General features: G+C 43.3%; 1 long non-coding RNA gene across 1 annotated transcript; it reads right to left on the minus strand.

Annotated features, from left to right (window-relative positions):
- Positions 1-14,374: 14,374 nt before the first annotated feature.
- LOC125388986 (uncharacterized) lies at positions 14,375-23,941 on the minus strand. Its single transcript, XR_007228372.3, has 4 exons — positions 23,852-23,941; positions 16,708-16,769; positions 16,251-16,501; positions 14,375-15,930 (listed from the first exon to the last, which is right to left on the minus strand). It is a non-coding gene; the product is annotated as an uncharacterized LOC125388986 (long non-coding RNA).
- Positions 23,942-25,607: the final 1,666 nt, after the last annotated feature.

A 25,607-nucleotide genomic window follows, 5' to 3' on the forward strand; every position in this document is an offset into this window, starting at 1 on the left:
CTTGGGCTAACTTTATTCCCCACGCCATCAGTTACTTTTCTCATTTCCCAGGAAAAAAGAAAACAAGTGAAGGAAGGGTTTATTTGGGCATGTGGCTGGAGCCATGGCTCTGCTGTGGTGGGGCAGGGATGCTGGCAGGACTGTGAGGTGGCTGATCGCACTGCTTCTGCAGTCAGGAAGCTGAGAGGAGTGGTGGCCTTTCCTCTTACACTTTCCTCTTACACACCGGTGTCCCCTTAGCCCTGGGTCCCAGTCCACAGCATGGTGCCAGCCACGCTCAGAGAGAACATTCTCCTCAGCTAAAACTCTAGAAATGCCCTCAAAGTCCCACCCAGAGGTTCATCTCCTTGAGATTCCAAGTCCTGGCAAGCTGACAATCAAGATGAACTACCATGCTGTCTCTTCACCAAAAGAATCTGGTTAATTCTTTTGGTGGGATTTTACCATCATCAAAGAAATTGTAGAATAAAACAGAGGAATAAAGATATGAAAAATGTTTTTTTTCTGACTTCTTCTTATTGTCAACAAAAATGCTATTCTCAGCGACCTATGCTTTGTTCCAGACATTCCCTGGAGTCTCAGCTCTCAGTTCAGGTGCTTGATTTCATTTTCTTCCTTTGCAAATGAGGCAGGAAAAAAAAAACTTATAAGTGACCAGAAAGACTGCAGGTTAGACTTAAGGAAGAACTTCCTGACACCAGATCTGTTGAGAAAATGAGAAAGTGAACTTTATTCTTAAGGAAAAAGACAAGGGTCTTTGGAGACAGAAAAGAGACCCCCATCTGTCTAGGAGAGGAGCGATTTGGAAGTGTGTTTGCATTGACTCCTGGGACACTCTGAGCCATGGAGATAAGAGCTGTACTTACAAACCCCTTCTAGGCTCCTCTGCAGGCCCCAGAGGTTAATGTTTCCATTTAAATGGAAATTGAGTGCAAAATTATTAGCAACTGTTCGAAAAGAACCAAAGTACCAGGGGCCGTTCTTCTCACAATACAAACATGGCCACCAACCAATGTTCTGTGCCTCAAGTCTTAAGGCGAACCTTGCTGAAGGTCACTCTTCCACCTGCCAAGGAGCTGGACCCATGGAAATGTTTCATTTGGAACCCAGGCTGTGGGGGCGGAGAGCTGTCCTTACAGCCTGAGCAACTCCAGGTCAATCAGATGCAGAGCCCGCAAGAACAAGGGTGGCATTGCTCCTCTCCTCCCCAGACAGGCCCTGACACAGGAAAATCCTGCTTCATTCCTTGTCGGCTTCAAATCTGATAATCACTGGAGTTGGCATTCAGGGCATGCGCAGAGCAGTGCACGTTCCTTAGGGAGCCATGCGCATTTCCTGCTGAGAGAGAGCCGGAAGGTGACGCTCCACTTTCGGGCTTCAGTCCTCCTGCAAACCTGGTCTTATTTGTGGTCTACTTAGCGCATTTGTATTTTTGTGCCTTTGGGGAGGCTATTTTTCTGTTTAAAATGGGCCCCAAGTGTAGTGTTGAAGGAATCTTTTCTATTCCCAAGGCTGAGATGAGCTTGCAAAGAAACAGTGTGTTGGGCACGCTCCATGTTGTGCCGCTGGCTGTAAGTTTAATGTGGATGAATCAGCAGCATACACTAAATGAGATAGTGCTATGGTTCGGATCTTAAATGTCCCCTGAAGACCAGTATGGTAAAGGATTGGTCCCAGCTGGCAACACTACTAAGAGGTGGTAGAACCTCTAAGTCCTAGGACCTGATAAGAGGAAGTTAGGTCATTAGGGAGCACCCTCTAGAAGACAATACTGGGACCCTAGCCCTTCCTCTCTCTTTCACATCTCCATCATGATATACTAAGCTCCAAAAGAGCAAACAACCATGGACTGAATGAAATCTCTAACACTGTGAGTCAAATTGATTATCTCAGTATTGTGTCACAGAGATGGAAATCTGACACATCTACTCAAAGCACACATAACATGAAGACATGTGTTGATCAGCTTGCAGCACAAGTCATGGGACCAGTGGTTCATGGGAGCTAGTTTGAATTTCCACTAGCAGTCATCACCAAGTGCTAATCATCGGGATTCAACCAACAGAAACACTGACTTCACAGAATTGTCACTAGGCTGAAATTGGAGGTGGTATCCTTAGTAAATGGTGAACCCCCTGCGACCAGGTTTATAGAGTCTCCTACCCATGAAAATGCCTTGTTCTCACAATCCAGTTTTCCTGAATATCCCTGAAGGTCCAACAAGGGATTATATCTAGAAGTTTCCATAATTCATAGCCAGGGAAGAATACCTGACAATAATTGAATCATTTCTAAGCAAAAAGATTTGTCATTGTGTAAAACTAAGCAAGAAACCCAGGAGGGCTTAGCACCAACCAAAAATAAATATCCAGGATCCAGCAAAGCCCACTTCAAGTCTAGAAGAAAGAAACCATAACAGGTAGACCACCAATGCTGGGCTTGCCTGTAAGAACCCTGCAGTGATGTCACAGGAGAGAGAAAGCCACTGGAAGTGGGCAGAAAAGAGGCTGTCCACTTCCCATCGAAAAGTTATGTAACAAAAGTGGCTGTAGGTTAGGCACCTCATGGCCATAGAAAGATCAGCTAAGCTTCAGGAGCACCGAGGAAGAAGGAAGAGAAAATTGTGCCCTCCCTCAGCCTCCCTGAGTGTCTTAGCATCTTCTGTTGCTGTGGTGAAAATACTCTGACAGACACAACTTAACAGAGAAAGGACTTATTCTGGCTCACAGTTCAAGGTGCAGCACATCAGAGCAGGGGAGATGAGACAACAGGAGGTTGAAAGAACTGCTCACATCACATCCACAACCAGGAAACAGAGAACAATAGATGCATGCTAGTGGTCAGGTCACTTTCTTCATGTTACACAGTTTAGCATTTTCTGCACAGAAATTGGTCCCACCCACAATGAAGATGGGTCCTCCCACATTAATTAATACAATCTATAGCAAGCTTTCTTGTTGGACTATATTTGGTTCTCCAGCCTCCAAATAACCACAAAGAGACTTATTATTAATTATGAAAGCTTGTCCTTTAGCTTAGACTTGTTCCCAACTAGCTCTTTTTTTAAATTATAAACCATTTGGCCTACTAGCTCAGGCTTATTAACTAGCTCTTACAACTAACAACAACCCATAATTCTTATCTATATTTAGTCACGCGACTTGATATCTTTTTTTCAGTGCAGCATTTTCATCTTACTTCCTCTGCATCAGGATGGCGACTTCAGACTGAACCGTTCTTTTTCCCAAAATCCTGATAGTCTGATCTATATCCTGCCTGGCTACTGGCCAATCAACATTTTATTAAACCAATAAGAGTAATAAATCTTTACAGGGTACAAGAGCATTATCCCACAGCATTTCCCTTTTTTTCTTTTTAAAACAAGACCCTGAATCTTATTGCCCTTATTTAGCTTTTCTTCCTGACCATTATCCATACAACTTGTAACCAATATACTAAACAAAGATAAACATCCATAATCCATTTTGGGGAATATGGGCATAGTTTTCTAGGCTACTTACTGCTGACTGAGGGTGCTGGTAATCTTATGGGCACCCAAACGATTATGGTGAAGTCCTGACTACAGTATTCAGTGAGACTGGATCATCTCAACCAGAAGTCTTGGAGCTGCTCTTGATGTAGAACTCAGAGGAAACTGCAACAGAGCTGCTCTTAAACATTAAATAATCTGGGCCATCTGCTACATTAGAAGATTTTTCAGGGGTTCTTCCTTGATCAAACCTTATTTTTCTCAACCCAGAATGAATCCATAGACTCTTCTCTGGAAACAAAAGCAAAACCTCTTCTCCAAGGTAACATATCTTTTTGACTTAAATTTTGAAGTCAAGGCATTTTCAAAATATATTGGTTAGAATAATCCAGCAGCATTTATTGAAAAAGAATTCTAGACACAAATAGAGAGAGAGTTTAGCACAGCTTTTGGCTGTTTGCTGGCATAGTATCACAGCTCCTTTAAGAGAAATTTTCCTGATTCAGCTGTAGGGAGGGTGGCTTCCTGGGCCCTGCCACGGGTGCAAACTCCTGCTATGGAGTATTTCTGGGCCCACTCGGGGTCGGGAACAAAGTAGCTGAGACCATGCCCATGGCTTAGCTCTTCCTGCCTGGGTAGGTGGCGGGATCAGGTCGACTAGAAAGTGGCAGTTTTGAAATACCAGTTTCTGGGCTGTGCCGCCATCAGGGCTGTGCTGCCATGGCAACCTCTGGCTCCTGCCGGAGACAGAGCATTTGAATGAGGCTTTGTGAGTAAAGTGCTAAGGCTTGCTTGATGGCAGTGTGAACTGCTGTGTGCCTGGAACTGTGTGCGGTTCAGGGGCACCAAATGGCTCTGAGGCAGGAGCAACTCCACCATGCTGAACTGTGCTGATCTCAGGCAGGCACTATCATAATTATCATAATAACAGTGCAGTTAAGGTTTAGTCTGGGCAGTAAACAGGCAGTACCGTATTATCTCTACATGACTCAACTTATGTTTTTAAGAAGTACTTAGCATTTTAAGAAGTGTTCCTGGACAGTAAAGAATTACAGATTCACAATAGGACAGATTCAGACATAAAAGACCTTTAAATGGGTCACAGTGTTGGATAGATGTACGTAGGCTTGGGAAAGAGAAGAAAAAGAATATAGAGAATAAAGTTAATGTCTTAAAATAAAGTTAATGCCTTATAAAAGGGTAAAGTCTTCAAAGAGACTGAGTACAGATAGTTATAGATTAAAAGAAATAAAGAAAAATAAGCCACATAAAAATGGAAAATTCACAGAGAGTTTGGATTCTGTATATTATTGTGTTTTCTTTAATTTTTTTTTTTACTGTGAAGGAGATAAATACAGAGAGACATTTCATTGTTTGGTCTGCTAAGCTAAACCAGCATATATGTTCTAAAGGTATCATGACTTCCAAATTTGGGTCTAAGGATATGGTGCTTTGGAAAGGAGGTTCTTCTTTTGTTTTCACAGAGGATGAGACTCTGTGGATTTCTTCTAGACCAATATGGTATGATAGACCACACCTTCCTGAAAGGTTGCTGTGAACACCCTCAAAAAATTACTTTGCTAAACTGCTGACTGAGATGAACCTAGCACACAGGTTATACCATGAAAGACCTGAATAGCAGCACCCCTATTCAGTATGAAGCAGTTTGGAGATATTGTTTATAAATGTTTTTTTACATTAAAAGGGGGATATGATATAGATATGAATAATTTGCATTGGTATAAATCTTGATTCATTGATACAAGTTTAAGGTCAATTTTGTTATATGTATGTGTATTTCTGATCTTTATTAAGATATTATGATTGTGTAGTTCATTTAAAAATGTAATGTATAATTAGGAAATATAGGTTGTTAATGACTAATCGTCGGTAATAGTCAAGCTTATAGTCATGTTAGTTAGATTTTCTAGATACATAGAAATATATTTCAGTTAGATAGGCATTCAGCATATCTTTCAAAGACTACAGAATATGGCATTTAAAATATTTTAATAACTTAGGGTTTTTCATGAAAATGAGACACGTCTGCTCCTGGCAGCACCAGCTACTTCAAGAGGAAGATAGGCATCAAAGAGGCTCATTGTGGAGTTGGTTAGCCATTTGGGAAAGAAACTGCTCTTGCCTGGATTGTTGCATAAACTGGACACAAAGAACCTGCAGAGAGAGGATGCTGAACTTGCCTAAAGGTGAGATGATCCTTTGGGGTAACTGATTCATGAAAGAGTCTGCAAGACATTCTGCAGGACACAAAAAAGTGACTGAACTTTTTTTTGAAATTTTTTTGAAATTTCCTGCTTCTTGGAAATGTCTGCTGGATACTATGGACCTGAAGGCTGAAGATGAATGCCCCAATGGTACAAAAGAACTTTAGGTGACTGTACAGGCAGCTCTATCATTTCTAGAGTTTTGGAAGTTGCTTACTTATTATTTACTTTGGTAATATTATATCCTTCTAAAGTCTTTGATGGAGTTGAAGAATAGATAGATAGTTTCCCTTTGTTATGATAAAAGATAAAATAGATATAAATATTGTAACTGTAATTCTTGCTTGATAACTACTTTGTTATATGTAATTTTACTATGTTAAAGTGAAAGGGGAAATGGTGTAGGAAGTTCTTCTGTATTTCTGTTGCTTTCATTGATTAAATAAAGAGACTGCCTTGGCCTTTTGATAGGGCAGCCCTTAGGTGAGTGTAGTAGACAGAAGAGAATACTGGGAAGAAGGGAAGTGTGGCAGATGCCATGATTCTCCTGCCAAAGATGGACACTGGTTAAACTCATGCCGGTAAGCCACAATCAAATGGCGATACACATTAATAGAAATGGGTTAATCAAGATGTAAGAGTTAGCCAGGCAGCAATTTAATTAATACAATTTCTGTGTGATTATTTTGGGGGTTAAGCTAGCTGGGTGGCGGGAAAAAGCCCACCGCTCCTCCAACTACATATAATCAAATGTCTTTTACAGCAGTTGCTCCTTCTCTCAGCATTCAAACAATACAAAGACAACACAATAACATACAGTACCCAGACTCTATGCATATTTTTCATCTTTACAAGACTTTTTAAAAATTTTATTTCTTTTATTTTTAATTTTAATTTTTGTTGTTTTTTTTTTTGAGACAAGCTTTCTCTGCTTCTTTGGCTGTCTTGGATCTCATTCTGTAGACCAGACTGACTTGAAACTCACAAAGATCCACCTGCCTTTGCCTCCTAAATGCTGAGATTAAAGGTGTGTGCAACCACACCTGACTATGTTTCTAGTTTTAAGAACTTTCACTATCCTTTTTTTTTCTTCCAAGCCTATGTATCTTTTTAAATACATTGCAAACTGTTTAGTATTTTTAGTGTATTTTTCCTTTTTGCCTCTGAATCTGTCTTTACTGTATATCTCTATCATTTTCTGACCACATGAGTCTTTAGTCTGCTAAGTGACATGACTTGTAAATAGAGACTGCTTCTTCATTTTCTAGCTGTTCCCAGATTCAAATAATCACACAGAAACTACATTAACTACAGCACTATCTGGTCAATGGCTCAAGCACTTATCTAGCTAGCTCTTATATCTTAAATTAACCCATTTCTATTAGTCTGTGTATTGCCATGAAGCTGTGGCTTACTGGGCAAGGTTCTGGGTAGCTGTCTCCTCTGGAAGCTACATGGCATCTCTCTGACTCTTCCTGATTTCCTGCCTGGCTTTACTCTGCTAGATCATTGGCCAAAACAGCTTCTTTATTAACCAATGATAATAAAACATATTTAAAGCATACATGGGGGAGTTCCACATCATCTTCCCTTTTCTGTCTAAATAAAAGGATAGGTTTTAACTTTAACATAGTAAAATTTCATATAACAAAACAGTATCAAGCAAGAATTACAGGTATAATATTTAGTCTATTTGTATCTGGCAAAATTAAAAAAAAAGATTCTATCATATATTTTATCTTTGTGAATCTAAAGTTTTATAGCTAATTTATCCTTTATCATAACTAAGGAAAACTATAAATATCTGCCTTCAACTCTTCAAAAATCCCAGAAGGACATAATATTACCTAAGTAAACAGGAAGTACATTGTAAGCAACTTTCAAAGCTCTAGAATTGACAGAGACATCTCGCTGCCTGGAAAGTCACTCAAAGTTCTGTACCATCGAGGCATCCATCTTCAGCCTACAGGCCCATAGTATCTGGCAGACTTTTCCATGAAGCAGAAAATTTGAAGATTTGTTTTGCCTTGTACTGGCGAAGTTTTCAGTTACTTTCTTCTGTGTCCTGAAGAATGTCTGGCAGTTTCTTCTGTGAAGCAGGAACACTGAAGGACTGTTCCACCTTCTTTAGGCAAGTTCAGCAGTCACTTTTCTGTGGGTCCTGCATGTCCGGTTCACATATCATGCCATCAAGCAGTCCATGCAAGGACTTGCCCAAATAGCTAGCCTTGCCATAATGAAGCAAATTCCATACTAAGTTTCTTTGAGTCCCATCAACTTCTCTGAAGCAATTGGTGCTACCAGAAGCAGACATGTCTCACTGTTGAGAAAAGTCTAAGTTCTTAAAATATTTTAAATGTCATATTCTGTAGGTTTTCTAAATGTTAAAAATAAACCTCTGAATGGATCGCAGTGTGTTTACAAAATGTATACAAGTTTGGGAGGCAGAGGAAAAAGAGTATAGAAAAGAGTACAGACAGTCATTGATTAAAGGAGTAAAGACAATGAATAAATATTAAAAAGTAATAGAGCTTAAAAATAAGTCACATAAAGATAGAATATACACACAGAGTCTGGATTATGTATATTATTGTGATTTCTTTAAATTTTTTGACTGTCAATGACCTAACTACAAAGATATATTTAATTGTGGGGGCTGCAAAGCTAAACCTACATATATATTTTAAAGGTATCTTGACTTCAAAATTTGAGTCTAAGGGTATGTTACTTTGGAAAAGAGGTTTTGCTTTTGTTTCCACAGAAGATGAGAAGCTGTGGATTCCTTCCAGGCTAAGTAGTTTGGTGGAACAAAACCCCTCAAAAGATCTCCATGAACCCTAAAAGTACTTCGACCCAACAAACAGCAGGAAGAAATTTGGAAAAAGATGCCCAAATTCCCAAAATGTTTGTTTATAGATGTTTGTTTTCATTTAAAGGGGGATATGATTTACAGAGATGAATATTTGACATTAGTATGGATCTTGGTCTATTAATATAAATCTAAGGTCGATTTTGTTACATTGTGTATTTGTATATTTCTACTCTTGTTTAAGGTATTATGTTTATACAGCTCATTTAAAAATGTATAATTAGAATTATGGATTAATGAAGTCATTTATAATAGTCAAACTTGCAGTTATGCTAGGTTTTCTAGATGTACAGAGATATTTCAGTTAGATAGATAATCTCCAGTAGGGGTGGAGCAAAGAGACTGGGAGTATTCTGGAAGCAGAAGCTCTCTCTCAGCCATTCCTGTACACACCACCGAAGAGGCAGCATGTAACCTGCCCAGCTGAAAAAGGTACGGAGCCACTATGGCTAACATAGATGAGAATAATGGGTTAATATAAGTTATAAGAGTTAACAAGAAGCCTGACCTAATGAGCCAATCAGCTTTATAACTTATAGAGTTCTCTGTGTGATTGATTTTCCTTGGGACTTGCCGGCTGTTGGGTACTGGGTGGGACAGAAACCCCAACAAGCCGGCCCTCATGTTACATATGGCGCCAACGTGTGGATAACAGAATCCACAGAAAGCCTGAGAAAGCTTGGGAAAAAATAGAGTAAAGCATGTTTTGTTGGTGGCAGCAATTTCTCAGGTCTACTTTGCTTACTAGACGCAAGCAAGCGCTCTCATCTGAGAGAGGCTTCCTGACTCAGCTTTAGCTGCAAAACCTTGCAGCTCTTTAAAGAGGTCCTGCCACAAAACACTTAAATGTTGTTGATGACAAGCTGAACGCATTCTTTTCAGTTTTCAGCTGTAGCAGGAGAAAAGCTGTGCTGTTTTAAAATGCTGGCTATCTGGGCTGTCCTGCCAGAGCAAACTCTGACTCTTTCAGGCAGGCAGTCCGACTGAGTGTGGTCTGTGAGCAGAATGCTACAGCTTGCTTGCTGGCAAGGACTTTGAAACGCCATAGAGTTGTGGCAGTGAACACAGCTCTGGCTGGTACCTCAGCCTTGAGGCTGAAATGCTAAGGAATGAGCTGGATCTAGCTGTCAAAGCCACGGCTCTCCATATTGCTTAGTAAATTAATGGCTCATGTGGTCAGAAAAAGAAATATATACAGTAAAGAGAGATTCAAAGAGGAAGAAAACCTCTAAATGGTTTACAGTGTGTATATGCAGGCTAAAAGTTAAAGTTCTTAAAGTTAAAAGGAAAGAAAGAGAGTAGTTGGGTGTGGTGGTACACACCTTTAATCCCAATGCCTGGGAGGCAGAGGCATATTGACCTCTGTGACTTCAAGGGGTAGAGGTAGATTGACCTCTGTGACCTCAAGGTGTGGTAGTACACGCCTTTAATCCCAATGCCTGGGAGGCAGAGACAGATCTCTGTGAGTTCAAGGTGTGGTAGCATACACCTTTAATCCCAGCACTGGGGAGGCAGAGACAGGAGGATCTCTGTGAGTTCAAAGACAGCCTGGTCTACAGTGTTATTCCAGGACAAAGATATACAAAGATCCTGTCTCAAAAAGTAAAAGTAAAAATAAAAGAAATAGAGGTTAAAATAAAGCCACATAAAGATGGAAAATGCACAGAGAATCTTCATACTGTATGCTATTATGCTCTCTTTAAATTGTTTGATTGCTGAGGAAGGAGCAACAACTGCTAAAAGACTTTTGTTTATAAATGCTGCTGAACTAACCCAAGATAGGAATTTTGAAAATACCTTGGCTTCAAAACTGAAGTCAAAAGGTATATTACTTTGGAGAAGAGATTTTGCTTTTGTTTCCATAGAAAACGAGAGACTCTGGATTTATTCAGAGTTAAGAATAATCACCTTTGACCAAGGGAGGCCACCTGAAAAATCTCCGATAGGAACAGATGGCCCAGATGACAGAGGTCTACACCCAGAACTGATCCAAGACTGCTGCCTGAGATGATCGAGACTCACAGGATACTCCAGTCATGACTTGATTATAACTCTAAATTTTCTTTAGGTCCCCTTAAGACTATCAGCACCCCCAACCAGCAGGAAGTAGCCTGAAATACTACGCCCACATTCCCAACAAATGGATTATGGGTATTTTCCTTTGTTTAAAAAAAAAAGAGAGGGAAATGGTGCGGGAGAATTATCTGTATTCTGTCAATCATATTTTAATAAAACGCTGATTGGCCAGGCAGGCAGTATAGGTGGGAAAGCCAGACAGGAAGTAGGGGTGGAGCAAAGAGACTGGGAGTATTCTGGAAGCAGAAGCTCTCTCTCAGACATTCCTGTACACACCACCGAAGAGGCAGCATGTAACCTGCCCAGCTGAAAAAGGTACGGAGCCACTATGGCTAACATAGATGAGAATAATGGGTTAATATAAGTTATAAGAGTTAACAAGAAGCCTGACCTAATGAGCCAATCAGTTTATAACCTTATGGAGTCCTGTGTGTGATTTTCTTTGTTGCTTGCCGGCTGTTGGGTACTGGGTGGGACAGAAACCCCAACAAGCCGGCCCTCATGTTACAATCTCCAACTAGCTCTTGTAACTCAAATTAACCTGCTTCTATTAATCTACTTTCTGCCATGTAGATTTTATCTTTCCTCAGTATGGCACAACAACTTGCTTCAAGTCTACTGGTGAAATCTGCATGCCTCGGTTTCTCTTCCTCTTCCTCTCTCTCCCTGGAGATCCCTCCTGTCCTCTCCTGCCTAGCTATTGGCCATTCAGTTCTTTATTAAACCAGTCACAGCAATGCATCTTCACAGAGTGTACAAATATTCCACAACAATAATCAAGATAATCCTCCATGAGCAGATCCTGAGGACCATCTCCAGGTGATCCTAGATTATGTTGAGTGGTTAGCCCTAATCATCACACTGAGCAATTCACTCCTGCCCCCACCATGAGTGTCTCTCCTCTTATGGCTAGCTGAGAGCACCTTGCTGTTTCCTATAACCCAAGCCAGCACCATGTCTGCTTGCATGTTCCCTACCATGACTGATGATAACAGACTGAACCTTTGAAATTGTAAATGAGCCACCTCAATTAAATGCTTTCTTTATAAGAGTTGCCGCTATCATTGTGTCTCTTCACAGCAATGAAAACCATAACTAAGATACACCCCAAGGTTTTTCTCCCTTGCCCTCTGTAGAACATCTTCATTGTGGGGTGCCTTAGGACGCCTCTCTCAAGGGCAACTTTCTGCATGTCTGCTGAGGACTGGAACTGGTTTCTGGGAGACTGATTTTCCACACCACATTCCAGAAAAGGCTGATTAGGGAAACCAATGTGCTTGGACTTTTTGTTGCTATTGTTTTGTTTCTGCTTTGTGAAGGAAAAACAATCCCACTGCTGTTCCTACAGAAATATAGGAGAAATGAAAAAAAAAAAATCAGGGGCTGAAACCTCCCTGGAAAGGGTCCAGTAATGGTTTGCAATGGGCCTATGGGTAGCATGGGGCTTGTCAGTGGTCCTGTTTCCCTAATCTCTACCCATAGTAAGGCTTCCCTCTTTCCCCTACCCCATGGCTTTCACCTAAAACTTTCCCTCTCTGTTCTCCTCTGTCTGATAGAATTAAAAGTATAACCACGGGACCCTCAGCTAGCTGGCTGCCTACCAGGACCTGCTTTCTTTCTTGCAGTTACAGACCACCAGGCTCATCAAGTCCTGGTGCTACCAGCCCGCACTCTTTCGCCTTTCGCCTTTCACCTTCTAGACAAAGCTCTCTGTGGCTTCTTTTCTATCTTGACCTTGACACTGGGATGTGCAGATCTGAGCAAAGCAAAACCAGGCTGTGAGAGCGAGACCATTTTGAGGATGAGGTCCTTTGAGACTCTTTATGCCTGTTGTTAAGGGTTTCACCTTCTGTTATGGGAACCACCTCCACATCTGAGCCTGGAGACAGTTATGAGGAGTCAGAGTTCCTATCAGTCGGATACTTGCTCCATTCAGACCTTGGTAAATGTGGGAGTTGTGTTCTGTAGTGTTTCCATGAATGCTGAATTGGCAAATGAGTGATGGCTCCTTGGGGAAATTCAAGTTAGGATCCTGAGAGCCACTGGTCGCATCGCTTTTCTCGTGAATTGACGGATACATACTCTCATAGGAGCTGTGGGAGGTGGCAGGGAAGATCAAGAGGGATTTCTGAGACACCTGACCTTGGGTTGTGACTGGGTCCCTGAAATCTGAAGTGATCTGGATTGCTTTATGGTGATCTGGACGGCTTTATGGTGATCTGAACTGCTTTGTGGTCATCTGGATTGCTTTATGGTGATCTGGATTGCTTTATAGTGATCTGGATTGCTTTGTGGAAGCTGGGGCACCTACTTCCTTATTCACAGCTCTACACAGAAGCTGAGCAGCATGGGTCCAGCTGCTTGATTTAAGTTGTGTCAAGACAATCTAAATCCTGTTTCTGGCTTGCCCGGTCCTACAAGGCCCCAAATTACCTTGACAAACTCTTCTCACTGCTCCTCCCTCTAGAGTTCCCATACCTCACCGGGAGCTGGTTTCACGCGCATTAAGAAGCTGTGTTTTTCTTCTTTATCCAAGGCTACTTCCCTTGCACCTCACTTCCTGTCTTCATCAGTTCAGATGCTGTTAGAAAGACAGGGAGAAGCCGGGCGGTGGTGGCACATGCCTTTAATCCCGACATTTGGAGGTGGATCTCTGGGAGTTCAAGGCTAACCTGGTCTACAAGAGCTAGTTCCAGGACAGGCTCCAAAGCTACAGAAAAACCCTGTCTTGAAAAAAGAAAAGAAAAGGAAAGGAAGACTGGAAGAACTGTAAAATCAGGGTATTTCTCATAGTTGGCTCAACGACTGGAAAGCCCTTGACTGATATGCTTCCCAAACCAAAGCCTGTTGGGAACTGGCTTCCTAGTTTTTGCACAACCTCTTGCTAGATTCTTCCATGCAAAAGGACTGCTTAACTCCTCGAGGTCTTTCATGAAGATAATGATTTTGTTTAAGTGGTCTCTTTGCTCATGGCCTAGTAATCCCTTTTCAAAAGTCTCCACCTTCAAGTTCAAGGTAGGAGCATGAGGAGACATAGTCAGTTAATAACATTTTCTTTCCCCTGGACAATCCCTACTCCATGCTTTAGCTTAGACATCTCTTTTCCATTCCCCAACTCAGTGTTTCGTGGCTTCCATCTGTCTTCCACAGTACCTGAAAACACCTCATTGGGTTCTTTCAAACTACATTGTAATGTCGAGTCATTGTCTCCTCCACTCAGCTACATTCACTAGAGGTTAGGGACTATCTAGCCCGCTCTTCATTTCTGTTTTTAACACACCCTGCTGTATCCTAAATGCTTAGCAAAAGTCTACTGAAAGACTCGAAAGGAAAGCTTCCCCAAGGGACCATATTGACTCCAGACAACCGTCATTCCTACCATCTCCACCACTAACTTCCACCATCCTAGCATTGCCCACCCTTATTGGTTACTGTGCCTCCTTTCCGGATGACTTTTAGTGTCTATAGAGTTTACTTAACCCCTTCTATGAGCCCGTGGCAAACACCAACTAGAAGCAATGGGTGCATTATCATGTATCCTAGGGTAACTGATATGCGATTATATGGTGCCAGCATTACCTACTGGCCAAGGAGTTCACCTCTCTGGACTGCCTGTCCCAACTGTATACAGGACCAGACCTCAGAGAGGCCACCAAAATCCTGGCTGTTCCAAAGATAAGACTCATTCATCCAGGTCAAAAAACAAACACAGGCTACTTGTAGGAACTCCAGTTAGTTTTTGTTCTTGGAAACTCTGGAACGGTAAACATCTTAAAACAAACCATAAAACCCAGTGGCAGGCAATGTTTGGAGAAAGAAGATTCTCAGAGCCTGAGGGTACTCTCCAGCCTCCTTAGAAGTGCCTCGGTGGTCATTGTTCCAACCATACCCAGTTAAACTCCTTGCTATATTTTGTCACCACCAGACTGACAGCAAATTCCATCATCTGTCTTGTCCTTAGAGATTTATAGGAAAGTCTCCAGACCTTATTGCGACCACCTCCTTGGTATTTCCTCTGTGTTAAAGGCTTGGCCACCAGGCAGACGGTATTAGAAGGTGAGTATGGGACCAAATGATAGGTCTTCGATCATCAGGAAGCTTTGTCCTGTGGGCGGAGGGTGGGCAAGGATCCAGTTGGTCCTCTTCCTCTTTTTTTCTTACCGTGGCCAGTGGTTGAGCAATTTTTCTCTGCTGCCAACTCCCACCCTCAGATGCTGCCTCACCACGGGCACTAACAGCAGAGTACTCACCAGTCACAGACCAGCACCTCCAAACTCCTATAGTCAAAATAAATCTTCCCTTTCTGTAAGGTGATTCTCAGTCATGTATGTGTTAGAGGGAGTTAAAGCTGAATCACACACCCACAACCCCTCTCTCTGTTAATCTTCCAGAATCTTTCTTCTCTTCCGGCCTCAGACAGATTCTGCCCCTCACTTGAGCATTTTTCCACAGAGGGTGAAAAATCTGGCCATGAGTCTTGGCCCCTTGGCACATGGGTCATCTTTTGCTCAGAAGTTAGGAGCTGCAGACAGAAGCATGCAAGGATAGTGAGCCATGTAACCCAGAGAGGGGCGGCCACCGTGTCCTCTCAGAGTGTTTGTGTGTGAGAGCTAACAGATATCCCTACATGGCAGGGCGTGTTCTAACTTTGATTTAGACTGAACCCTAGAGAGCAAAGGTGAATTCAAACCTCACGCGTGGGGATTCAAATATTTTTCTAGAATCAGATCCTGGAGAGGTTGCTTAGCAACATGGCCTTGAGGTCAGACTTCCGGTTCAAATGCCAGTTCAGCTATCCACGGAGTAAGCATCACTGCAGGTGTCTGTGTTATCCTCTTTAGCTCGAGTTTTCTCGACTGTAAAATAGAGGTAATAACAACTCCTATTTCCTGGTGTTTTCACAAGGATTACTTGGATAATTTATGCAAAGCCCCTGTACAATGCCTGACACACCACATGGTATTCAACAAATGTCAGCTTTATTTTTGGAAACCTGTATTAGGTATCCAGCAGGCCAGACTCCAAGCCAGGCTCTATACAAACCGGGTCTTGCTGGGAACACCGGGCAGAAAGTGGTTTTTAAAGCGATGACATTAGCTGATTAAGGTCTATGTTGGGACTCCTTTGGATACCTTCTCTTAAATTCCTTCTAGGTGAATGATGTGCGGCCAGCATTTTTCTTCAGACAACTTTAGAGCAGATGTACTCTGGGTAGTTGGTTAACTGAGTCTTGAAATTCAGAGGCGAAGGGGCCAGGACATCAACTGTCCCTGTAGATATGGATAGGAAAGACATCAGACACGGTCACTGCACCCTCCTGGCACACCCACTAGTCCCCCACTGCTGTACTAAGAACTGGCACTCCCTACCAAGTCCTGGCTCTGAAGGCTTTACCTCCTGCATAATGTCCCTCCGAGGACACAGTTCCAACATCACCCCTCTTAAGCAGGATTACCAAAGGAAACAATAACACCCACTTCCTCATGAAATGCTGGTGTAGAAGGCAGCTGTCAATTTGTCTGTCTGGTTGGCACCTCTTCCACACCTTCCTGGTGTGACAGGACCCCCCCACACACCCACACCCACATACACACACTATGAATTCTGCCTTCCCACGATGGAAGCAAGAGCAGCCACTTTTCTGGCTCCTTTGTAGCTAAGATGAAAGCGGGTGGCAGAAGGGTTGCAGGATGACAGGGTGGCATTGCCGGGCCAGATGTGGCGTCCACCCTGAAGGCAACAGTGGTAGAGATGATCAGGTTCCTGGCGGGGACACGAATGTGGCACCAGCTGGCAGTGGTAGCGGCCGCAGCAGTGTCCTCATTAGGCCAGCTCTGCAGTCTGTAATGGAGCATTACCATGAGTGTGCAGCCTCCAACCTATTCCTCCAGGCTCCCCTGGCACCGCGAGACACCCAACATTCCCTTATTAACCATTCATGCCCAAACACCTAGAACCAGCCCTTGCTGCCCGTTGCTAGGAATCTTGATTCTTGCAGGTCAGAGTGAGAGGAACGATGCACAGACAGTTTCAAAGCCAAGTCTTACCGACACCTCCTTTGCTCAGTGAATCTTTGCAGAGCCTTTTAATTCCTATGTCTTGGTCTGACCTGCGAGTGGAAAAAAGATCCCCAGTGGCATTTTTGTTGTTGTTGTTGTTTTTGTTTTGTTTCTGACAAGGTGAAAAGGTAATAGTCCTGCAAGACCTGATCAGAATGGCAGAGCACCTGCTCCGCATCTGTGAAATGGCCTTTACTGGGAGAGGTCTCAGCTGCTGTTGCTGGGAAGATTCCCAAGGGAGGCTGAGACTGAAGGCCTTAATCTGGCAGCTAACACATGCCGAGCAAAGGAACTTGGCCCTAAGGCAGTGGCTCTCAATGTTCCCACCATGCTCTGCTCTGCTCATCTCTGGCTCTCAGCTTAAAGGACAGCATCTCTCTGAGGCAGGGGTTCAACCTTTCCAATGCTGCAACCCTTTAATACAGTTCCTCATGGTGTGATGACCCCCAACCATGAAATTATTTTTGTTGCTTCTTCATAACAGCAATTTTCCTACTGTTATAAATTATAATGTAAACATCTGATATTTCCAATGGTCTTAGGCAACCCCTGTGAAAGGATCATTTGTCAATCCCAAAGGGTTCTCAACCCACAGGTTGAAAACAACTGGTCAAGAGCTAAAGTGGTCTAAGGTTCAGATCAGAGCAAGGCAAGAAGCATTGTGGGTAGACTGGGAGCAGGCCGGATGTTCCATGACTAAATTCCTGCCCAGGGCTTGAAAGAAACCACTGCTTAAAGGACCCTGGCACCTCCATCCAGAAACACTGGCATGATGCCTGGCTACACACACACAAATTAACCTTCCCAGACTCCTGGGTAGCTGAAAAAGGAAAGCATGGCAGGCCCTGAGAACCATGCTGGGCCTGGCTTACATGCTCCCTGCTAAGGACTTTCCTATTTCCAAAGACCCTCTGAATTGGGGCAATTGTCTCAGAGGCAGCTGGTATCTGGCTGAAGAACAGAGCAGATACAAAAGCACAGGGGCTGGGATGCGAGCTGCAAGTTGGAACTGGAGTTGCATGAAGCATCTCTTCAGACGCTGCTTGGCTGAAGCAGGATAGCCAGCCAAGACCAGTAAGAATCAAAGCCGAGGAAAAAGGAAGGGGAGAGGAAAGAGAGAGGTGGGGGAAGAGACTGTAAGGACAGAAGTCACCCATTTCTCTTTTATTTCTTTATGTGTGCATTCTCACATGTGTATGCATGTGGATTTGCATGCATTCTTAAATGCATATGTACAGGGGCCAGAGGTCAACCTCAGGTATCATTCCTCAAGCTCTTTTGGTTTTGGTTTATGTGGGGGGTTTGTTTTACTTTTGTTGAGGTAGGATTCCTTGCTGGCCTGGAACTCACCAAGTATGATAGACTGGCCAGCCAGTGGGCTCCAGGAGTCTGCCTCTACCACCCCAGTGCTGAGGTTACACTCACATGCCACCAGACCGGGGCTTTTGTTTTTGTTTGTTTGCTTGCTTAAGACAAGCGCTTCACCCACTGAGCTACCTCTCCAGTCCCAAACCATCAATTTCTGTTTATACAGATCCCAAGTTTGACTGCTCAAGTTAGAGTGGCATGTAGACATTCCCGCAACATCACCCATTGCTAAGACAGAGCCTTGGCATGTGCTGTGCTCTCTGTGTGTTCTCCTTGGTTTCAGCAGAAATAAAGTGATTGTTTTGCAGAACAGAAGGGGAAGCCACTGGCTTAAGAGGTGTTCCTTCTGCATGTGTCACTTATAACCGCCTCACAACAGAGTCCGTGACTCAAACAGCTTTGGAAACCCCAGCCGACCACCATGCACTGCACCACAGCCTCTCAAAGAAATGTCTACAAAAGTCCATAAAACACTTCAGAGCTTCCTTCCATATACATGTCCTCAAAAAGGGGGCGGGGAGGATGCTGACCTCTTTCTGACCCCTGACCCCTGCCTTTGACCCCAGGGACCTCAGATTGCCAGAACTGTCTCAGAAGATGGGAACTGGCTGATCGCCCACTCCAGGCCTGCTCTATAGTCCAATAAAATGAGGCCCTGCCATTCCATTTTCCTGGTCCCTGCCCAAATACAGTTCTCCATATTTGGGGCTCAGCTTAAGCCCACCCCCTGCATCCCATCCTTGGCATGCTGGCACAGACCGCCAGTCCTTACCCCAGGAACAATCACCTCTTTGTTTCCCAGGGGTATGGAAAGTTCTCCCTCCCTGACAGCCTCATTCATTTGGCTCTTAATTAGACACAGATCCCCACAGCGCTTCGTCTTCCACTGTGATCTCTGACAAGCTCCTAGGGGCCTCCCCTGACTCCCTACTGAGTTATGTGATCAGAAGGAAGTCATCTGGCCCAGTACACTGCCAAGGCCCACTCTCCAGTCTGAAAAGGAAGGCCTATCTGGAAGTGGTTGTCCCAACTTTTTGCTCATAGTAAGCTAAATTGGCTTCCTTTTCACCCCATTCCCATTCTGTCTTCTCATGGAGGTGGTTCAGGCTCACAGCCACAGGACCGGCCTTGATTTTATCTGGAAACATGTCTTTTTATCCTTCGTGAAATACATAAATTAGAAAACACCAGAAAAACTCATTTCCTTTCCTAGTCTATGTGAATTTCAGATCCAAACCATTTGACTCACTTTTTCCTGGGTCATTTCCAGTTTATAAACTAACATCAGGCTCATGTTGCCTTACCAAAGCCAAAATCTACTCCAGGTAAGGTTTTCTTATATAAACAAAACAAAATACATACAACTATGAATTACGATCCAATCCTTCTCCCTCGACCTTGCTGACTAAACTGTAAGCAACTTAAACAGTTGGCAGGCAGGACAGAAAGGGCTAGCTGCATATAAATGTCTATTTCCTCTTCTTTCTAGTCATTGAACCTGATGTTTTAGCTGGCTGCCTGGTCACACAGGTAAAACAGTGCATCAATAACCATGCTTTGCAAGACTGTCACCAGGGAATTAATTTCTAACCTCAGAGACCTAAGCAGACATGTATGAGAAATACCCAGGAAGCTTTGTATACTAGCTGTTCTCAACCTGAAGATCACAACCCTTTTGGGGGTCAAATGGCCCTTCCACAGGAGTCTTCTAGGAACATCAGAAAATACAAATATTTGCATTATGATTCATAACAGTAGCAAGATTACAGTTATAAAATAGCAACAAAAATAATTTTGTGATTGGGGTCACTATGACGTGAGGAACTGTATTAAAGATTGCAGCATTAGGAAGGTTGCAAACCACTGCACTAAACGAACACACCAATGCAATGATACCCAACAGCATTCTTCTATACCCATAGGCCCACGTCTCTCTCAGCTATCATGAGAGAAGCGTCCTCTGCAGTAGATGGGAAATAACATAGACCCACAACTGGACACTGTGCTGAGTGTGAGACCTCGAAACACTCAGTCCTAAACGGGATGTCTTCATCAAGTCTTCCCCTCAGGGCTCAGGGAACTATGTGGAAGAGGAGGCAGAAAGAATGAAGAGCCAGAGTGGATGAATGACACAAGCAAACGGTGTCTTCCAGACAGCAGGACTAACTCACATATGAACTCACAGAGATTGCGTCAGCGTGCGCAGGACCTGTACACTGAGATGGGGGAGTGGGCATGAGTTCCCATCCCTAGCCAAGAGCTATCTGCAAGTGACCACCACTCAAAGGAAAAATTAGTTTCTCTAGTGGAGTCTTACAGGACATATAAACTGTACTCAAGGCTGGGTCATGGCCAGCAGTCACACAAAGAAAACTCAATGATGTTTTTGTACTTTTGCCTCATATGGCTTTGTTTGGACATTTTTATTACTGGTCTTTGACTTGTATGTTATGGCTTCCAAATTTTTTATTTTTATAGGTTTTGTTTGTGTGTATGTATTTCTTGTGCTTTTTCTTTGTTTTTTTTTTTAAATTCTAGTTTGTATGTTTTCTAAAGAGAGGAAGAAAGTTGTGGAGTTAGATGGGTTGGGAGGCAGAGAGTATCTGGGAAGAGATAAAGGAGGAGGAACCATAATCAGAATGCATTGTATGAAAAAATATAATTTCAATAAAAAATAAAATTAATGAAAGTGTGAGTACGGGGGTGTGTCCTTCCTTCCTCCTTCCTCCTGCTTCTGGAACTCAACTGTGAAACCTAAGTGCTCTGGCAGCCATTTTGGACCATCATGATGAGGCCTGCACACTGGAGCCATTCAACAGAACGAGCTTGGTCTCTTGCTCTGTAAGGTCATCTTGTCAGTTCATGAGTGCCCAAATCTAGGCTCATTTTAACACACACACACACACACACACACACACACACACACACACGCACACACGCACACAGACACATACTACATGGAAGTATGTATAGTTTATGCTAAACTGGGATAGTCTTCAATATGCATTCAGACTTAACTCTAAATTACTCCCCAAGTCACTATATTTATACAACGAGTTACATGTTTACCCAAAGAAATCTCCAGCACTCATGACTAATTCTTTTATTTGGTTTCTCTGCTTTGGATGATGCAAATAAATTATAACAAGGAAAAGTTAAATTTGTTGCACTAATTCTCTGTGGCTCTTCCAGAAAATTGTCACAAACTTCACAGCTTCAAAGAGTGAGAGAGTGCGGGAGGCCAGAAGACTCAAATCAGTATCATGGCTTAAATAAGTGTTGATAGAACCTGTTCCCTCCAGAGACTAGGGCAGAATATTTTCTGGCCTGACGTGGCTTCCGGAAGCTCCTGAGCACACTTTTGCCGGGTGGTCATGTTCCTCTTCTGCTATTACATCTTCTGTCTCCGTTTTAGGAAATGTGACTGCATTTTGAGTCTCACTCCAATAATCTAGGATAATCTCTATATCTCAAGATCCTTAATCACATATGAGAAGTGCTTACTTTCCATATAAAGTTGAGGCAGGATATTAGTGCAGGGGAAATTGAGAAGACGTCGGAAGAGAAAGGAACCCCCCTCCCCCCCAACTCCAGAACTGGGCTAGGAGCAGAAACTTGAGCAAACTTATAAAGTCAAAATTGTTTACTTTCCCAAAGGCATCTCAGTGAAGGATGCTAAAAACAATCTAATGTGAAGCTCCACAGCTTCAGAACACTCTGCTAGCTGTACAGAACTTCAATGGGATGTGTATGTATTGACTCTGAGTCTGGTTAATTTTGGTGTGTGAAGTTTCACAGCTTCAGAATAGCTCTGCTGGCTGTTCAGAAGTTCACTGGGATGTATATGTTTTGACTGGTTAATTTTGGTATGTAATTTTTTTTTTAATTTTGGAGTTTCCCCTCCCCCCAACAAAGCTTTAAATAAGAAAAAATCATTTTGAGTCAAGTTATTTATAAGCTGACCATGCTAGCCTTGAACTTGTTCTATAGCTTATGCAGGCTTGGACTTCCAAGCCCTTTGTTTTAGTCCTCCCAAGGAGCTGGGACTTCAGGTGTGTGTCATCAGGCCAGGCCCTCCTTGTTTTCCTCAGCCTGTGCCTTCCTATAGCACAGCCAAGTCCACCTCATTTCCTCTTACTATGCTGGTTGGCAACAGGATTCCCAAAGGAGCATAGCCACGTTCTAATGCTTTACAAGTAAGTTAGTCCTCTGAAGGAATCCAGGGACTATCACCCCAAAATGTGGTGCCCTAGTGTGTTAATAATTTAGATTAAAGGCAGGTAGAGAGCACATCCACTGGAGGCTGTTCCCCTCCTTATCTACCTGAAATCTGCTTCTGCCAAAAAAGAGAGCCATTATCTTTTAGCCTTTGCCTGAGGTTTCATCAGCCCCTGTCGCAGAAAGAAAGACTAAAGAGCCCACACACTTGGACAGACTTGGCCATTCTTCAGGAGCTTCTGTTCTGGTCCCTTTCAGTATTCCTAAGAGAACCATTTCAACTTATCTACTCTGTGGCACAACAGACTTTCTCCCAGGTCCCTGCGTGTTCTCCACTTAGTGTTCCTAACGTCATTTGTTATCAAAGTCACATTTCCAAGCCCCCATCCCTTGCGAGAAGTTTCTGAACCTTGCTGGCCTGAGGGGGCATCACATTTGTGGTTGCCCTTTACACATTAGTCAATCTGAGTATCACTTATACCATTAATCAATCCTTTGTCAGTTCTTTCCAGCAAACCTTCTCAGTATAAAGGGAGATCTTTCCCTTCCTCCTACACACTTGAGTACCACGTGGTATGATCACACCTCAGAACACAGCAGGATGACTCACCCAGCCTTTCAGATGCAGGACGAGGTCCTGTGGACAGTGACCAGCCTAATATAGAACCAGAATCAGGTAGATGTGAGCTATAGCCCTCATCATTCGGCAGTTACTTAACCTCAATGAGTCTTGGTTTCCTCGTCTGGGAAATGAAGCAAGAAAAGCAACAATACCTTGCTGTCAAAGTTACTGTGAGAACCAGAAACCAAGTGTATGCAGCATGGAGCACCAAGCCTGGCTGGCTCACAGGAGATGCTAGAAAGTAGGAGATAAACTTATCCTATTCGGTTTTATCTCTAGTAGTTGGTTAGCCATCCTTCTGAGAGTGAAGATACAATCCTGACCCATATGGTCTTCCTTCACAGATACTCAACCCAGAGCAGGTGCCAAATACGTCATCCACCATGGACTGCTGACTCCAGTACAGGCCTGAATACTGTCGGGCTCTCGCTGTGTTTTGTCTTATGATTTTTGCAACCCCAGGAAGTTCAGGAAAGCCAGCGAAAAGAGCATCTGTGGCAGGCCCTGCCACGCAGCAGGATGGCCAGGAGCTGCCGGGTGACTACTTCCTGATGGTGGAGGCTGACTTCACGAGATACTCAGCCTACACAGGGCAGACCCAGGCCAGGCCATCTGCACTGCGTCCCTCTGCTCACCTATGGCTTATACGAGGAAAACAGCCCTGACTCAGGATCTTACTTAAATGCTGAAATTTGGAGGTAAATTAATTAAGATATAACTTCAATGACACCAGCCTTCCCTCATCAACAGTTCCAAAGACAGGACAGGCAGCATTAATTGTTACAATTAATTAGGCATTAAACTGATAATGGGTACAGCTGCTAACAATTAACAGCTAATTATGTCAAGCACTTTAACCATTTCACAAAAGAAATGGAAATTGGAGAGAAGGGAGAGGGAGATGGAAAGAGAGAAAGCAGTTACCTTGTAAACAAATCAGAGGTAGTTAGCTCCCAGTGCAGCTGGATCCGGCTGCAGAAATGGCACAGAAAGGAGATTTGAGCCCTCTTCCCGGCAAGGCTGAGTTGCACAGGAGTCACGTGAGTCTCGGTCTGAGCAGAAAAGACTGGAATAGTGATCAGGACTAACACATGCCAAGCTGCATGCTCAGCACTTGGCACACGCTAGCACACAGAAGTGTTACAGCAGAACTACATAGCAACAGCCATAAGGTTCCCATTCATGGGCTTTAGGGAGAGAGAGAGATTAAGTGACTTGTCCAGAGTGACCAGACACTAATACAAAAGCCTGGATTCAAATCCAGGTGCACTAATATCCACAAACAAAATGTACACAGTAATTTGATAAATCCTGAATAGTCTTTAAAACCTAGAGAAGTGAAGTTTTATTGAACCATAAGCTCAACCATTTAATTTTTTTTTTTGAGACAGGGTTTCTTTGTGTATCTTTGACTGTCCTGGAACTCTGTAGTCCAGGCTGGCCTTGAACTTACAGAGATCCACCTGCCTCTGCCTCCTGAGTGCTGGGCACCACCACTGCCTGACTCAACCAATTAATTTTAAGAGAGAAGAAACACTTTAAATTAGAATGGGCATTTTCCAGTGCAATAAGACAGAAAGTCACAAATCCACACCAGCCCCAACCCAAAGTCACAATTCCTTTGTTCTTCTGACTGTGAGGAACTAGTTTCAGTTCATCTGGGAAATCTATCATCTGCTGGGGGCTGTCATGTAGCTCCTTAGGGAGCTTCAAGATCCATTCCCCAGTGGACTTCCCAATAAACATCATTAGCTGGTTTTTATTCAGGGCTTTTGTTTCCAATGAATTGTATATTTATCATCCAGGTAAGACGCAGCAGAAGGGAAATGAAAAATCAGGCCACACTACACACACACACACACACACACACACACACACCACTTTACTTAGATGATTTGATTATCCCCAGGAGGAAACAGTTACATCAAAAAGCATTCCACCTACTTGTCTTGACACATTTGAGAGAGAAAAGACTCAGTGTCATGGAGGGTGACAGACAAAGCCACGGTCCCTGCATTCTACATCAGCATGTCAACTTGTTGGGATATCCACTCCTGGCCTCTTCTATTCCTGGACTAGCCTCTGGAGATACCAGCTAAGTAGGCTTGAAGGGTCCAAGATGCTCCTGGGTAATTCAGCTGCTGGTCCATTGACAATAGTTTGAGGACCACTGACCTACACCGCTGCTCATCCGTATTCCAAACCATGAGAGCTTGCCAAAGTCTACTCATTTCTCCCAGATCATGTTATTTTCCTAGTCTGGCCCAGTGGTTGCCAATGGTTGCTGGTTCCATTGACTCAGAAGTTTAATTTGAACTTGATCATCCTGGGCCAGGACTAGTTTTCAAACTGTTCCAGCTTGCCCTCTATCACTGTGATAAAACATCATGGCCGAAAGCAACTTGGAGAAGAAAGTTCTACAGTCCATCATCCTCAGAAGCTAAGGTGGGAAGCCAGAGGCAAGATCTGGAGCAATGGTCATGAAGGCATCCTGCTTACTGGATTGTTAGACATGACTTGCTCAGCTTACTTTCTTATACCATGCAGGACCACCTGCCAAGCGGTGGCACTGCCCACCTGGAGCTGGGCCCACCCACGTCAATGAACATGAAAATCCCTCAAAGACATGCTCACAGCACAGCCAATCTGATGGAGGCAGTTCTTCAAATGAGGTTCTCAC

This window comes from Myodes glareolus, chromosome 4 (genome assembly GCF_982192425.1).
Source record: "Myodes glareolus chromosome 4, mMyoGla1.1, whole genome shotgun sequence".
In the NCBI taxonomy this organism is placed as follows: domain Eukaryota; kingdom Metazoa; phylum Chordata; class Mammalia; order Rodentia; family Cricetidae; genus Myodes; species Myodes glareolus.